The following is a 15,968-nucleotide window of genomic DNA, read 5'->3' as shown; positions in this document are numbered from 1 at the left end:
TGGTCTTCCATATACTTGCTCTTTTGAGTAACTTGCCTCCTAGTTTGCTTTCTCTCACTTTTCAGTCTACACTAAAATTCAAACTAGTATCAGTGGCTCATACATAATCAATCAAATAGACTAAAAAGCTATTTGAAGTCATTTTCTACCACTGAACCACCTTTTGGGAGCGGTATAATTGGTCTGCTTCACTAGACAGTTGAATGCATGCAAATATGTTTAGTGGTCATGACTTTCCTCCAGGTAGTCCCATGGGTTCATATTACCAATTCTTTTTGCTTTTGTAGGTAGGTGACCTTATATATTTTTGGGCTTTCTTTGTATAACAATAGTGACAAGAAAAATACATGTTCACCAAGGAGTCAAAGATAATTGCTAGGCCACTATTTTAAATGATAGTTAACCACAGAACTCTACTAGTTAAAGATGAGTATAGAAAATATTTTGAGTAATCCCTTTTTCTTCAAGAACACTTTGAGGGGTTGAATGTATTTTTTCTTCTTAAATATCAGTTAAAATAAATTTTGCATTCTCTCTGATCTTGGGTTTTTGATGTCGTGTGCAATGAACTGAAACATTGCATTACAAAAAGAAATCTCTATACAGCTGACAGCTTGCAGGTCTCTGAGGAGTCTATTCAATTAGTGTTATGTCCTGGCTCCCCATAGTGTCAAAATTCACACAGAATTGCAGAAGTGTTAGAAATTGTATCTAATAAACCAGGAAGAGCACCATAAAATTCTTTCTTCAAAGTAAAAGAAAAAGAAAAAGAAGTTTCTGCATAAGGTATGTAAAAGAAGTAGCCTAGGACCTGGCATTTGGTTGATTCTCAGTGAAGGTATTTTTATCTGAATCAGCTAACCTGAAGGTTATACAGCTATAATTTTAATTAAATATATCAAAAGCTACCTTGACTTCGACCTATCCTGTCTGTTTTTCCCTCAAAGGCAGCTGGGAAAGTCTTATTTCTGGCAGAGGAGGCACTATCAATTAAATATTATAGATTGGAGTCCAGGATCAGGGTCATGTAGGATGGGAAGGATACCCAGCGTGGATAGGAATGGATGGAACCCTCTGAGTGAGCGTCAGTCTCTATCTATGGAAGGTACAGAAAGTGAAGACTACAGAAGTTGAATCTATGATCAAGGTCAAATGGTTAGCAAGTGCCATGAATGAAATTAAAATCTTACCAAAAAAGAAAGCATACAGTGAAACACAGGCATAATAGGGAAGAGGAGCAAAGGAGGAACAATCAAGGAAAATTCTGTTTTTAAGTTCCCAAACTCACTTTTATTGGTTGCTGATTGTGTGGTATGTGGTTGAAAAGGCTTGGAATAAAGGCACAGTTTCTAGGTGTACAGTTTCCTTCTCAGGCAGGAGTGATCATGAATCTGCTCCCACCTGCTTCATGTGGGCTCCTGCTCTAGCAGAATGTAGAGCAGAAGGTTGTTGCTTACAGTGTCGTTGATTCCCATGGCTTCAGTGGCTTCTGAGTTGTACTTTGATCTAATCTCTGACTTCTGTAGATCCTTTGGTCTTTCCTTCCTGTGCTTACGTCCTAGTTTCCTTGATTTTTTGCCTAATTAGATATACTTCATTGTCTCTTCTGGTGTAAGCTCCATTCCTGGTTGCTTACTTGCCTTTTCTCCAGCCATGTCTTGATCTCTGCTCTGCACCATTCCAGTGGTCATGATTTATCTACAGCCTCCATGAGCTGAATGTCTCCATATGTGGCTCACTCTTGGCTCTTCATTCACTTAAAGAGCCCACTATGGGCCAAATTTTACTTTTAATCCTACTATCTGGTTTGGAAATAATTATTTAAGCAGCAGGCATGAAATAGATTCTCTCCCTTTATTGGAGTTTTGTCCTTGGGTCACTTTCTTTCCCAATCAAACCTACTTGTAAACATGCTAATGACAGACACACTGGCAAACAAACTGGTGGTGTTTGCTCATGGGAAAGTTCTTATTTTGGGAATGCTTTTGGAAAGAATCGCCTGATTGTCTAGAATTGCCAGTGAAAGATCGTGGAATTCATGGATTTATGGGGCATGATGATCTGAATACAAAATGGTGAAGTTTCATATCAAAAATGGCTCCTCCTGTGTAATTGATATGGCTGCATATATGTTCTGGAGACCACATATTTTAATCTGTGCTAGGGTGCAACCTGATGTGACAAGATAAGGCTTGGACAGTTATATTGGTGGTCTTGGACCTCTCTCTGTTTTGTCTTTGTCTTATGACTGCTTTCTTGAAATTGTTAGTAAATCTTGAAACAGATAAACTCTGATTCATATATGACTGATTATACAATCTAATTCTTTTTCCATTACTGTACCCACCCAATATCCTTTTGCTATTATTCCTCAGTGCCCACAGTTGTAGGGCTGAAAACATATTTAAAATCTCAAGGAGTGAGATATTTTTGTTATAAAGTTTCTGTCATAAAACAAAGAAATCACTGGATATATGAAATAATTTATATGAAACTGATAATCAGATCATGGTTCTTATTTAAAGTTATTTTTAATATATAAATTCTATAATCTCTTTCATAAACATTCATCCAGAAAAACTACCTATTGTGTTAATATAGTTCCTAAAAATCTACCTTTCCTTATTCTAGAAATGTAGGGAAGTTGTAAAACAAAGTTGTACAATGCATATATGGTAACATTTAAATATTTCTCAATCCAAAAGAAAGTAAACTGGTTGTGACTAATAATTATGGAATATCTACTAAACACTAGGACCATGCTGATGTTTTACATGTTCAGTCAATCTCATAAGTCTCATGATTTTTTAAGTAGCAATTATTACTTTTGGACAAGGAAACAGATTCAGAGAAATTCAGTGGTATTCCTCAGATTATATTCAGTAAATGACAGAGGTCAAATTCAAAATCAAGCCTGTCTAGTTCAATGGCCATACTCTTTTTCAGTATCATGCTACCTAACATAACACTTATATCAGTACACATTATCGCAGAGTTACTGTGGAAAGGTTTTGCTTTGGATTCTATACCATTATCAGAAGACTTAACAGTAATTTTATAGTAAGTGACATTGATTTCCAGTTTAAAATTCAAAATGATTGTTTCACTTTTAATATAAACATGTGTATAGCTATATCTGTTTATTACTGAATCAAAATTGTCAAATTAGTTTCAATAAAACATTATTCATCATATTAAATTTGTTATTAATTTTAATTTATTGATCATGTGGTTATGTGTATTGAATTGGTTTTATAGTTCCTTAAGAGCTATAAGCATAAGGAGTTTGATAGACTTTTCTCTTTGGACACTTGAAAGAAGAATTCAAATCAACACCAGGAGCCCATGCAAATTTTATTTCTTCCTTTTAGAAGGTTTTACACATTGAAAATTTTAGAAAAAGGGATGGAGATTCCTTGTGCTTTAACATTATGTTGGCCAAAGCTAAGTGTTTACAATTTCGAAAGGAATAGAGTACTTGAGTATTTTGGATCTTGTGGTGGTTATTTCTTAATGGAAATTAGTAATTTTGCCCATCAGGTCTCTTTCCCAAATTTGCATATGTATTTGTTGGTGTGAGTTTCTTGGGGCCTGATTAGTTCTGAGCCCTCACCTGAAAAGTGAAAGATCAGGTAATGGAAAATAATCACCTAATATTGCTATTAATAACCCACCATCAACTCCATCCAAAAGTTTATACAAAAAGTGGAAAAATAATCAGTCTATATTCTTTAGACAACAAATTGAGGCATAAAAAGTTTACTTTACCAAGATCAGGACGTACAGCATATGGTGAAGACCAAATAGGTGTAAGTGGAAAGAAAACAAGGAAGTGAAAAGGACAAAGAGAGAGAATGTATCTTAAAATCTGGCTTGGAGATGGGAATGGCATTTAAGAAAGGGGATTCTTAATTCAATCCCTTTCATTAGTAAGAGTTTGAGTGAATCTATCAGCCATTGATTGCATTCAATATTTCTTCTAAGCAGGGTCCTGTTTCATCTGAATTTTTTTTTATGTTAGAATGAATTAGTCTGAGGGAACTACCACCATTCAGAGTTGAATTATCACTTCAATGTTAATTCTAGTAATAGCTAACTTAGTAGTACTTAAAAATTCTTGCCTTTTTTACTCTACAAAATATGACAATGTTTGAGAGAGGTACCTGTTGGGATTATGCCCATTTTACAGAAGGAGAAGTAGAAGAATAGAGAGACTATGTAATTTAAACAGGCAGTAGGGCCAATTCAAACCCTCGCATCTGACTCGCATGTACATGTCCTTAGCCAATATATTGTAGAGCTTCTTGATGACCTGGTAAATGACCTTTACCAGTCCACAGCTTGGCTTTTTAAAAAACCTCATTAGTAAGCATATTAATGGATGGTTTGGATTAAGACGTGAAATCTATAATGGTTGCTATTAAGGAGAATTGATTGTCTAATGCCTGTGTCATAGCCAGCTCTTATTCAGCAACTAAAGTTTGTCTATATGCCAGGGATTGAGAAAATAGTATGAGTCTACTAGTGACCTATTTGTAATACTATTCTTAGGGCTATACATAAATATCTTATGCTTTAACATGTTTTTATACTCACTGTATGATGAGATATTTTATCTAATATATTCTGAATTAAAGTTAACATTGTATAATAAAAACATTTTAAGTCAATTGAATTATTTTTTCAAGGCTTGCACATTTTAGATTAAATGAGTACAAATGAAGACTGTTTAGTTTGATGTTGAGTAGAATTAGCAACATATACACACAGAGGCAGGTTTATCTTCAGCATTATTATAAATCATTTTATAGAGTTAGCTTTTGATATGATTGGAAGTGTTAGCATTGGAAATGCTAGCATTTAAGTGTTGGCTAAACCTGCATCCTTATGATTAAAAATGGGCTTTGAATGAAATTAAGTTTAAGAATGGAAATTTAGTAATCAATTTTCGTATATGTATATTTTATTTTGATTTGATTTTTATTTATAATTGATTTTAAGTCATGCTACTTAAAGATACCATATTTCTCAGCTAATGTGAAAGGAGAAGCCCAATCATAAGTTCGTTATATTTCCCGGTGGTAGATATTTCAAAGCATTTTGTCATTATTTATGACGTATACTCCAATATACCTGTATATTCCTTACCTCTTAACTTTTGTGGTGGAGTTGTCAAGTTAAGCCTCTTTCTGTCGACCTTCATATTTGGGGTAGGTAGCCAGATGTATCTTTTTCAATTGACTGAATAGCAAAAGAGACTCACCCACACTCCTTCTGCTGACATGACGATATCGCAAGACGAGAGCTTATAAAGCAGCATGTGTAGTATCACAATCAGATGCTGGAAAACATTATAATGCCAATGAAAAGCTCAATGAAACTTAAAATTTCCTCACGTTTAATGTATTTCCAAGTGCAAGTACACTTCATTCCTCCCTAGAATTGTCATGTCATGGCTATGTTTTCACCACACCAATAGCTGGCAAACATTTACTTCTGAGTAACTCAGTAGTTCCATCTGTAGCCAGTTATTTCTATAGCAGCTGCTTGGTTGTTAAAATTACTTGGCTGATGTTGAAACAGATTATGTTCCTCATTCTGTTAAATAAGTTAATATACGTAAAGCATTTTGACCAGTGCCTGGCATACAGTAAGCAATACAGAATGTTATGTGTTACTTTTTTTCCCACAAATTTAAGCTTAGTCCTTTGGCAGATTTTAAGATGACACCATGTAGCTAATTCTCTAGGCATAAAATGTTATACACACACTAACACACCGTTTAAATGTTTCTGTCAAAGTAATCACCATGAATTTATTCTAGATTTCAACAAAATTATTTATATACATATTTAAAATACTGCTTCCTAGGAAAATATCATTACAAATTTTACTCCTTTTATGCTAGAAATAAATAAACTCATGTTGCATTACCTTATGTAAATTTCATAAACCGTAATTGGCGACTTTCAGTACAGTGACTTGCGTTACACAGACTGTACACTCTGTGGGGGCATTTTCCTTGTGAAGCTACAAAGTAACTTTGAAAACTTTGTATAGCTAACACTTTGTAGATGTCTACCTTAAAGAAAATACCTGAAATATCTTCATTTAACATTTCTCTTTTTTTGGCAATAATCTTTCCCCAACATAGATATGATTCGCAGTGTACACGTATATGTGTACTCTATAGGTGATATACAGCAATTTGAAAGACCCATGTGAAAGCTTCAAATACTGATGAATTGAAGGAATCCTGCTTTGTACTAGTCAACATGATCTATGGCCCAAGCAACCAATAGAAGGACTATATTTAAATTTTGAATGACCCCAAAATTATGTGCATGATGGAAAATTACCAATAAACTTGATGTTGGGAGAAACCACTTCTAATTTTTTAAAATTTTTTCTCTGAAAAGAGTATATATTTTTTAGATTAAAATTGTAACCCTCAAAATAGTTGCAAAAGTCTAGTCCTAAAACACTTTGATTAATACCTGCTAAAGTCAATGAAATCATTAAAACACGCACAAAGACAAATTTAACATGGCATTTTATTCTTCATCCTTATTTTAAAAAATGGATATTGTGCAGTCACAAGACTTCAGTGAAGTAAGATTAGGATGCCCTTGTTTATTGCTAATCTAGGCTACGCTTTTAAAGTAAATGACTCATTTGCCATTTGAAACCATTTTAAGGCTAGCTGGGCTTCAATAATAAATGCTAATAAACAAAAAGCCATTACAGCTAAATGTACCTTTACCTTTTTTCTTCCTAACTACATATCATGATGTATGAACCTATGAGATTAACAAAGTATAGTACAGAATTTGTTTTTAATGGGTGGACTTCTATAGGCCCAGAAGTAGATGGATGCTAAGATCTAAAAAATCACTATGGAAGGAAAAAGACCTGAAGATATGAGCACACCAAACTCAGTCAGCTGTTTATTTTGTCGATAAGGACCTATCACTTGGGATGGTATTTTTTTGATTTTAGGAAAACATCTCATGAGTGGAAATTCAATATAAACTATCATTTAATGTGTTGCCAATAAATAAAGGAAACCTCCTAAAGGTCCCCAGGTAAAGAGGCAACCTAAAAAGTGATCAATAAAATACAAACTAAATTGTAAACTCTGAAAATTGGCATCTGCTCTGTTAGTGGGTTAGTATGAAACAGAAGGATGATGTCATTGTGGATAAAGAATAGTGCTGACGTGAGCACAATCATTAAAATTTGGGCCTGCAATTCAGAGAGGTCTAAACTGTGCAACTTTCTATCTGTGTGACATTGGCCAGGTTTCTAAACCTCTCTGATCCTCGGATGCATCAGTTACAAAACTGAGCTATTAAAATTCACCTCACAGTGTTGGTATAAGAAATAAAGAAAACAAAGTACTTAGATAAGTCTTGGGCACGCAGTTTCTGTTCAATAAATTGAAGTTGTAATTGTTGTCATTGTTTTTATTATTATAACAAAGTAGAGTTGACATTGAACTTGTTTTTCATTGTGACTCTAATAGTGTCATCTTTGACAATGGTTAAGGCTGCAGTAATTTAAGTGTTGAAATTTACATCTTTTGTCTGCAGAGGTCGACCGTTTTTTTTCTGCTTCTCCTTAAACTTACACTTGGGCCTTCATTGGCACTCTTGCCAGTCTCTTAGATCTCTCAGTATCCTCTTTGGCCACCTTTTAATCTGTTAACCTTCTGAAAGAGATGGCTGGTTGTAAATTCTTCAGTGGCATCCCCTTTATTATGAGGGTAAAGGCAACTCTGTTTATTGCATTGACAAGGCACGCCCGTCTCATTTGTACTGTGGTTCCTGCTCCTGGACCCACGAGGGCTTATTTCCTCTGTCTGTAACTCTTTTCTCCTCTCCCTTTTTCACCCTTCAGGAGCACCACATGTGGCTGTATGTTTTGTAAAACCTCAACATCTTTCATATCTTTCCAAACTGTATATTTTGAAAATGATGTTTAAAAATATTTAATTGTTCCATAGTACAGAATGGTTTTTTTGAGATGACACAAATGATGAGATAAGAAAAACTAGGAATTTCAGAATCGAAATTCCATCCCTTTCCATTCCATTCCACTCTACTTCCTTTTTGGGCAAATTCTATTTCCTTTTATGCCTGATATTTCAGTCACTTTCTATAACCAGTTCCCAAATGCTATCATTGGCTTTAACAGTTTTTATTTCAAATTTTTATTTCTACTTCCATACTTCTGTTTCCAATGGTACCCAAAATGAGTACCATTTGGGGACCCAGCTTGATTATAGTTTACATTACTCCATTCCAAGACTAATCCAAGGACCTCTTATTTAATTCTCTCCCTACATCCCAAACTCCCATCAGTGCATACCACACAATACTTCTAGAATAATCTTCCTAACCTTGAGATCTGATATTGTCTCTCCCTGCTCTTAAAGTTTACCTGAGATTTATAAAATTAACCTCTATCTATGGTTTTAGACTTATCTGCAACCAGATAGCCCTGCATATCTCTCTCCCTCCGCCCCCGGCCATCTGTACTGCAGGACAGGGACTGAATCCTGTTCACATTTGAACCAACCCCCACCCACGAACACATAAACACTCATCCAGCCCCTAGCAATGTGGCACTTTCTAAATATTGCTGATGCTTAACTTCAGGATCACATAGAGCTGTGACATAGACCGAGTAGCTAAAGTCAAATTCCAAGGAGAAATTGTAATGCATATTAAAAAATCTTCTTTGCAGCATTTTAGCCTTTAAAAAAAGATATCTTTATTCTTAACTGTCATAAAAGCTGTAAGCTATGCTTTTCAAATACGCAAACTCAGAACTAACAAAGAGAAGAAACAGAATCTGAATGGGAGCAATTCCCGTATCCTCTGTCTGGGAAAACATGGGGAATAAAGCACCAGCTCAGATGCCACTTTCAAGCAGCAGGTTGGGTCAGAATAAATGAATAATTTAAGGGAACTTATTCTGTGGCTTTAATATCTTTAGTAGAGTATTAAGGTCTAGGTACCCTTCACTGTTTCCACTGCCTCCCCCACTCACCTTCTTCAACAGAGTTCTACATCAAAGTGACTAGCTGCTGGACATTCCGGCATATTAATATGGCCTTCTAATTAAATCCAAACAAGGAGCACCATTGCTCTCAGAAGCTAATGATCATAGGAAAGCCGTGATTAGTTGTATCAGCTTAGAAAATTTCATCAGTCTTATGCTGCTTACACAATTAAATTGTCAGAAATCCACAGTCCTTGAAAAACAAGGCAGCTATTTGCCACTATTTCAGAGAGCATCGAAACAAATTGAAATGGCACAAAACAGGTAAAGAAAGATGAAAAAGATGAGTGAGAGTCAAATCATGAGAAGGAAGGGATTATTTAGCTACTACTTTGTATCGTGTGGTAGCAGCTTTCCATTCCAAGTCTAAAATGGTCTAAGGCATCCAAGAGTACTCTTCAGTTGGCCACACTTCCACCATATACTCCTTATTCTAGCCTTTTCCTATGACTGGAGAATAAGATGAATAAGATGTAACTAGCCAATCACAACAAATGTGCCTTTCAGAAGAAAGTCATCCATTTCATCATAACCGAAAAATAACATAGTTAAAAGACAAGTAAATTAGTGTCAGCAATTTTCAAATTATTCTTTATAAAAAAGATGAAGTAAGGATTTTGGGTGACTATACTTTTAGTAACTATTTTAAAATATGAAAGACTCATATTTTCACTAAGAAATAAAAAAATGTTGACATGTGTTACATGGTATGCATCATTTTATTGTGCTAACTGAATTTGGAAAATTTGGAATTGTATTCCATGTTTTAGCATAATATTTGGCATTCTAACATGGTGGACATTAAAGAAATCAGTAGTGAAATTCAGATTTATGAATTCTTATTTATAAAAGTACCCATGGTGGATATTAAGAAAGATCCTATGTAGAGTACATATAATGTGACTGAGACATAATTTTCACTGCCTAAAATTACAGAGAAATAAAAAGCCTTAACTGAAAAAAAAATTAAAACATCTCCGTTAAGGAGTAAGTGTAAAAACAAGTCCCGTTTTAAAGCTGCTTGAATTCACTTCTAACTGACTCAAAAGTCAGGAATCACATTTTCTAGGACTGACTTCATCAAACTACTTCTAATATCTGTGACTGAGAAGATGTGATCACATGGTTGCAGAATACTTCAGAGCAGAGGTTGCAGCAAGCACTGACAGGGATCAGCTTGTTTAACCTACAGTGGAGAACTAGGAGCTGTAGCAGGTTTATGAATTGGCTTTTCCAAATTCTTTGAAACTGTTCCCATTGGCAGGGGAGGTCTACCCATGGAAATCTTGGCCGACTTGTGACAGAAAGCTCAGAAGGAAGCGATGCCATGTATCTCCTGAGGCTGGGTTGTAAAAGGCCAGGCAGTTTCCACCTGGTTCTCCTGGAATGCTTGCTTTTAGAATGATTTGTCCTGGGTGTATCACTTTGGGACCCAGCTGTCTTGCTGTTGGAAGCCTAAGTCCCATGGAGAGGACACATGTAGGTGGTCCAGGTGAAAGTTCCAGTTGTTAAGTGATTCCAACCCAGGTGTCAGGCAAGTCAGTGAAGAAGCCTGTAGATGATTCCATCTTCTTAGCGAGGCCCCAGACTTTGTGGGCAGAGACAAACCTTCCTCTCTGTGCCCTGTTCACACTTCTGACCCACAGAACCAGGAGCATCATAACATGTTTGCTAATTTATGCCACTAAGATTAGGGCGGCTATTATGCAGCAATAGATAACCAGAAGAAAACCTAATAATTATCGAGACAATTCTATTTGTTAAATTAGTGTATTTAGAATTTTACATATAGTTCATTTAATCTTTACCACAAACTAAGACAGGTATTTTTAATCGGCTCGCACATGAAAAACTGGAGTTCAGAGAAGTTAAGTAAGTTTTCTGAGACCACTCTACTTTTAAGTGGTAAGGTAGAAATGGAAAACCAGGTTTGCCCATGTCTGAAGGCCATTTTGTTAATTATTGATTTCCTTTTACAGTCATATTTATAAAATCTGAAGAAAGAGCTATCTTCTTTAATGGTTATTTTAATGTTTCTCAAGTCAATATTCAAGACACTGTCAAACATGATTCAAATGAACATTCCATCATTTCAGTCAAGAAATACTTCTGCATAAAATTCTGGAGGGAGGGCAAGTTGCTGAGTTAATGTTTCAATTAGTCTGATATCTGACTCTCAGTAGATGCTTATGATGTTCTTGTTGAAAGGATAAATGAGTGAATGAATAAATTAACCAGCTCGTATTAACTTAGGAGCTGAGATCCTTGAGGAACTTTCTAAGAGATTGTTTGATGCTTTCATAAAACAATGCAGTAATATTTCATTATCATATTTGCTTATTTTCTGCTCTGTTTATTGTAAGATAAGATGGGTAGATGCTTATTCCTTTCATTACTCCAACTTCTTTTTTAAGTGAGAAAGATTGGCCCTGAGCCAATATCTACTGGCAATCCTCCCCTTTTTGCTTGAGGAAGACTGTCCCTGAGCCAAGATACATGCCAATCCTCCTCCATTTTGTATGTGGGACACCTCCACAGCATGGCCCGATGAGCAGTGTGTGGGTCTGTGCTCCGGATCCAAACTTCTGAACCCTGGGCCGTGGAAGTGGAGTGTGCAAACCTAACCACTACGCCATTGGGCCAGCCCCTCCTTTCATTACTTCAAACCAGTAAAATTCCTTATGTAAGTGGACATTTAGTTGATGCTCTTTGATAAAGCCTTAAACTAGAAAGCATAGAAAGGAGATTCAGAATGAATCAGGATTCACAAGCCATTTCCTATAAAATGAAATTATAGTCCAGCCAGAATAGGTGTCTTCCTAATCTCACAGAATTACTGTAAAATTAAAGAAAGGCAAGACACAGGGAACATTTTTAATGTTTTGTAAGTTAAAATGTTCTAAAAGATAAACCCTCTCTCTTGTTAATATTGTCATTAAAATATTGCCTTCTTTAAAGAAACAGTATTAATATGTTGATTGAAGACTTTTTTATATTGACATTTCTTTCTGATAACAAAATTCAGATAAATAACAGAGTGTAATCCAATACAGCAGTTCGATACAACTTATATTATCATTGCTAAATTATTAGGTTAATGATGCTTTTAAGTGAAAAGTAGCTTCAGGAAGTCATTGGGGCTAGTAAGGTTAAGCACTTAACTGATGGGAACCTGACTCGTTTATCTCAGATTCGTCATGGCCCAATCTCGTATTGATTTTATTTCATAATGGATTAACTCGGCATTTGAGATTTCATAGGGGAAACTTTTCTATAAAGATACGGGCAAAATGATTATTTTTAAAAAAACATTTGGTCTATGGAGGAAGGTCTTGAAAGATGAAATTCTGTTACTGGAATGTGCAATTAACAGATGTTTTCTGAAGACCTTCTGCTAATTACAGGAACCACTTGCAAATATAGTCCATCAAACAAATTAACAAAGATTAACACATTAATTAGGTAGCAATGGCAATTTTAAAAAAGTGTTTCAGTTTTCGTTCTTTCTCTGATAAATGTCTACAAAATCATAGTTGTCTTATGATATGATTATGTGGCAATGTATCTTCAAATATTTTCCAAATACTTATCAAGAGTCTACTATATGGTTGGCAATGGATATATAATGATATGAAAAACAGAAACAATCCCTGCCTTCATGTAGGTTACAGGCTACTTGAGGACCCAGATGTTAATCAGTTACTCAAACTGAGCTGTGAACAGAGGTTAACAGGGAGGAGCGTGCTGCTGTGAGACTGCTATTCAATAGGAAGATCTTACTCACTGAGTGAGGTCAGAGAATACTTAACAAGAAACCTCTGTACTTAATTAAACTGCTCCATCTGGCAGGGTGCAATTTAACTCTACCAACCAAAGGGTTTGAAAAGCATGAACCAAAACAAGCTTGGAAACCTGTTCTTCTGCCCGTCTAAGTCCTTCCTCCCCTACTCTCATCTCGTATCTGGGGTTTCACCTTTTCTCAAGATGATTTAAAGAAGGAAGTATGAAAGGTCTTTAAGAGAAATCTTACTCTACCATACCACTACCATACCAAGCTCACTGTAGTGGTATATCCCAACTGCCAAAGGACAAACCAGTGAAGTCACATTTATCTAATGAAAACACATTTAGGACATCAGCAGTTGAGGCTGGTTGAGCTTGGCCACCATGGTTCTGTTTTCTTATGGTCTCTATCTGAGAAGAGCAATGCTATGTGCTTTTCTGCAGCCCATCTTCTTTTGGTTCCTTATTTCCTATAGGTGACTTCACAAGTATCTGAGAATAGAGAGCAAACATGCATACTCATAGTTCATGATGTCCAACCCCATATGGAGAACAGAAACATTTCCCCCACCAAAGCAACACTAACTTCAGAACTATTGCTCAGATAAAACAAATGCACAGCAATTTGAATTACCTATAATCATTAGATTATCAGACTAAAGTACCTGCAATCAGGATGCTCTAGTTTCTCCTCAAATAATGGGTCATATTTGCTTCACATATATGTAAAGAAAAGATTGATTTATGTACTTTTCATAAACAAACACTATTCCTTTAAATTGCATTTGGGTCTACCTCTTGTTAAACTGAAATTATATATGGCTTTAAAATAGTTATTTCTTTTCCAGGTTCTACTCATCATGATTCAAAAATTTCAACACTAAGTTTGAGGCTTTGTCATTTACAAAATTATATATCCTGATTACTATCTTATCTTATCTTTTTCTTTTTTTTGCTGAGGAAGATTTTCCCTATCTTCCTCTATTTCCTAGTATGTGGGGCACCAGCACAACATGGCCACTGAGAGAGCAATGTAGGTCCATCCATACCCGGGAACTAAACCTGGGCTGCCAAAGCAGAGGGCGATGAACTTAACCACTAGGCCACTGGGGCTAGCCCTGATTACTGTCTTGATGAGGAGGAGATGGACATGTTAAAAATTGAGTTCCATGTAGCAATACATTAAGTTACAGAATAAAATTCTAAACTGCAGAACTGTATGTTATTGTGTGTACATACAATCTTTGCATATTTACGGTGAGAGAAATAGGAATCAAGAAGTTAGGTAAAATCATTCATTCATTGTTTTCATATTTTTATATAGGCATTACAGATAGAGAATGAATTAGACATTTCTTTTTAAAGAGTTTTTATTATAGTTGATGGGTAGACAGGTAGATTAAAACAGAAGTACACACTATTGCAGGTGCTATGAAAGATGTCTATAGAGGTTATAGCGAAAGCACCAAGGAGAGAGCTGATAATTATACCTGGGATCAAAGTTTAAGGGCCATGATAAACTAATTTAGGAGATTTACTTATTTATTTATTCTTGTGAGGAAGATTGGCCCTGAGCTAACATCCATTGCCATTTTTCCTCTTTTTGCTTGAGGAAGATTGTCACTGAGCTAACCTTTGTGCCAGTCCTCTTCTATTTCGTATGTGGGATGCCTCCACAGCATGGCTTGATCCGCAGTGTGTTGATCCGTGCCTGGGATCCAAATCACGAACCCTGGGCTGCTGAAGAGGAACACGCACACTCAACCACTATGCCACCAGACTGGCCCCTAGGCGATGTCTTTAAATGAATAGCGATGTTTTAAAAATGAAGGTCAATATTATTGTTTTGTTTTTCAATATTAAAATAAATAATAAATGCCTGTTTGGTGTACTTTTCTTAATCCCTCGCTTGCTTACCCGTTACCTTCACAGACCATCAGCCCCTACAACTACCAACATTTTCTGCCCTATAAAATGAAGATGATCTTAATTTTAGCATGAATAAAACAAAATAAGGATAACGAATCAACCACCAGAAGGTCACATCAAGATATTCTAGCAGCAAATTAAAGTGACATTTGTTTAATAAACTCCTTTTATATTCTTGTACTGGCTTCGCTCCATTAAAAATAAATATTCAGAGCCACTATGATTTAACTAAAGAGTAACAGTAGCATTTTGAGTTCTCCCAATTTATTCTTGATTAATGTCTAAAGACATTAGGTTTCATTTCTTCCTCAATTCCAATAAAGACTATTTTCCTTACTTGCTGCCAATGTCTTTTCATAAAATATAAAAGACAGATTAATAGTGATTTTCTGTTGTGCTGTGTAATTTTGAAAAATGAGATTCAGTTTTCCCAGTAATAAGCATGTTTTTTTAAATATTTTTTTCCACATAAGTGTGTCACTCATAATTTCCAGAACTTGCTATAGTGGCCATCAAAAAAAAAAAGTCTTGATGTCGCCTCTTAGGAAAACTGTTTTAGTTAGAACAGATGGTCCCACCTGGGCCACACACAATGGCTATGTTTTGTAGCTATACATACTATTGCCTGGTATTTGTGCCTTGGCACAATGGTTTCTAGAAGAGGAGGAATATTCCTTCCTCCAGTGTTATGTTTAATTAAAGGGGCTCTCTGGCCACAGCTGGCTCCCAGCGTTAACTAATTTAGTTAGACTCTTTGAATTCACTTGGCATCTATTTCCCAGGCACAGAACCCGGCCAATGGGATATTTGGGCTAGAAGATATTGTGGATGTAAGTTGCTTTGCATATGTCACACTAGAACTTCCTTCCCATCCAGATTTTGGGGAAGAGAAGCTATCAGTGAATTCATTCTTTTCCTCTTCTTACAATGAATTCTCTAAGAGGCTTCACTGCATTTCCCTCCCATTTAGTCTTGGTCAGGAATCAGAGCCTAGGCGGTCAACTAAGTTATAATAAACTGTAGCCCTTAAAGGCATAAAGGGTCCTCCAAAGAACACAAAAGCATGAATACATAAAGATACATGTACCCCTATGTTCATTGCAGCATTGTTCACAACAGCCAAGACTTGGAAACAACCTAAGTGCCCACCAAGGGATTAATGATAAAGAAGATGTGATGTATGTACACAA

The sequence above is a fragment of the Equus przewalskii genome, chromosome 27 (assembly GCF_037783145.1).
Source record: "Equus przewalskii isolate Varuska chromosome 27, EquPr2, whole genome shotgun sequence".
NCBI lineage: Eukaryota > Metazoa > Chordata > Mammalia > Perissodactyla > Equidae > Equus > Equus przewalskii.
The sequence above is the reverse complement of the archived record's forward strand: the minus strand, read 5'-3'. Positions refer to the sequence as shown.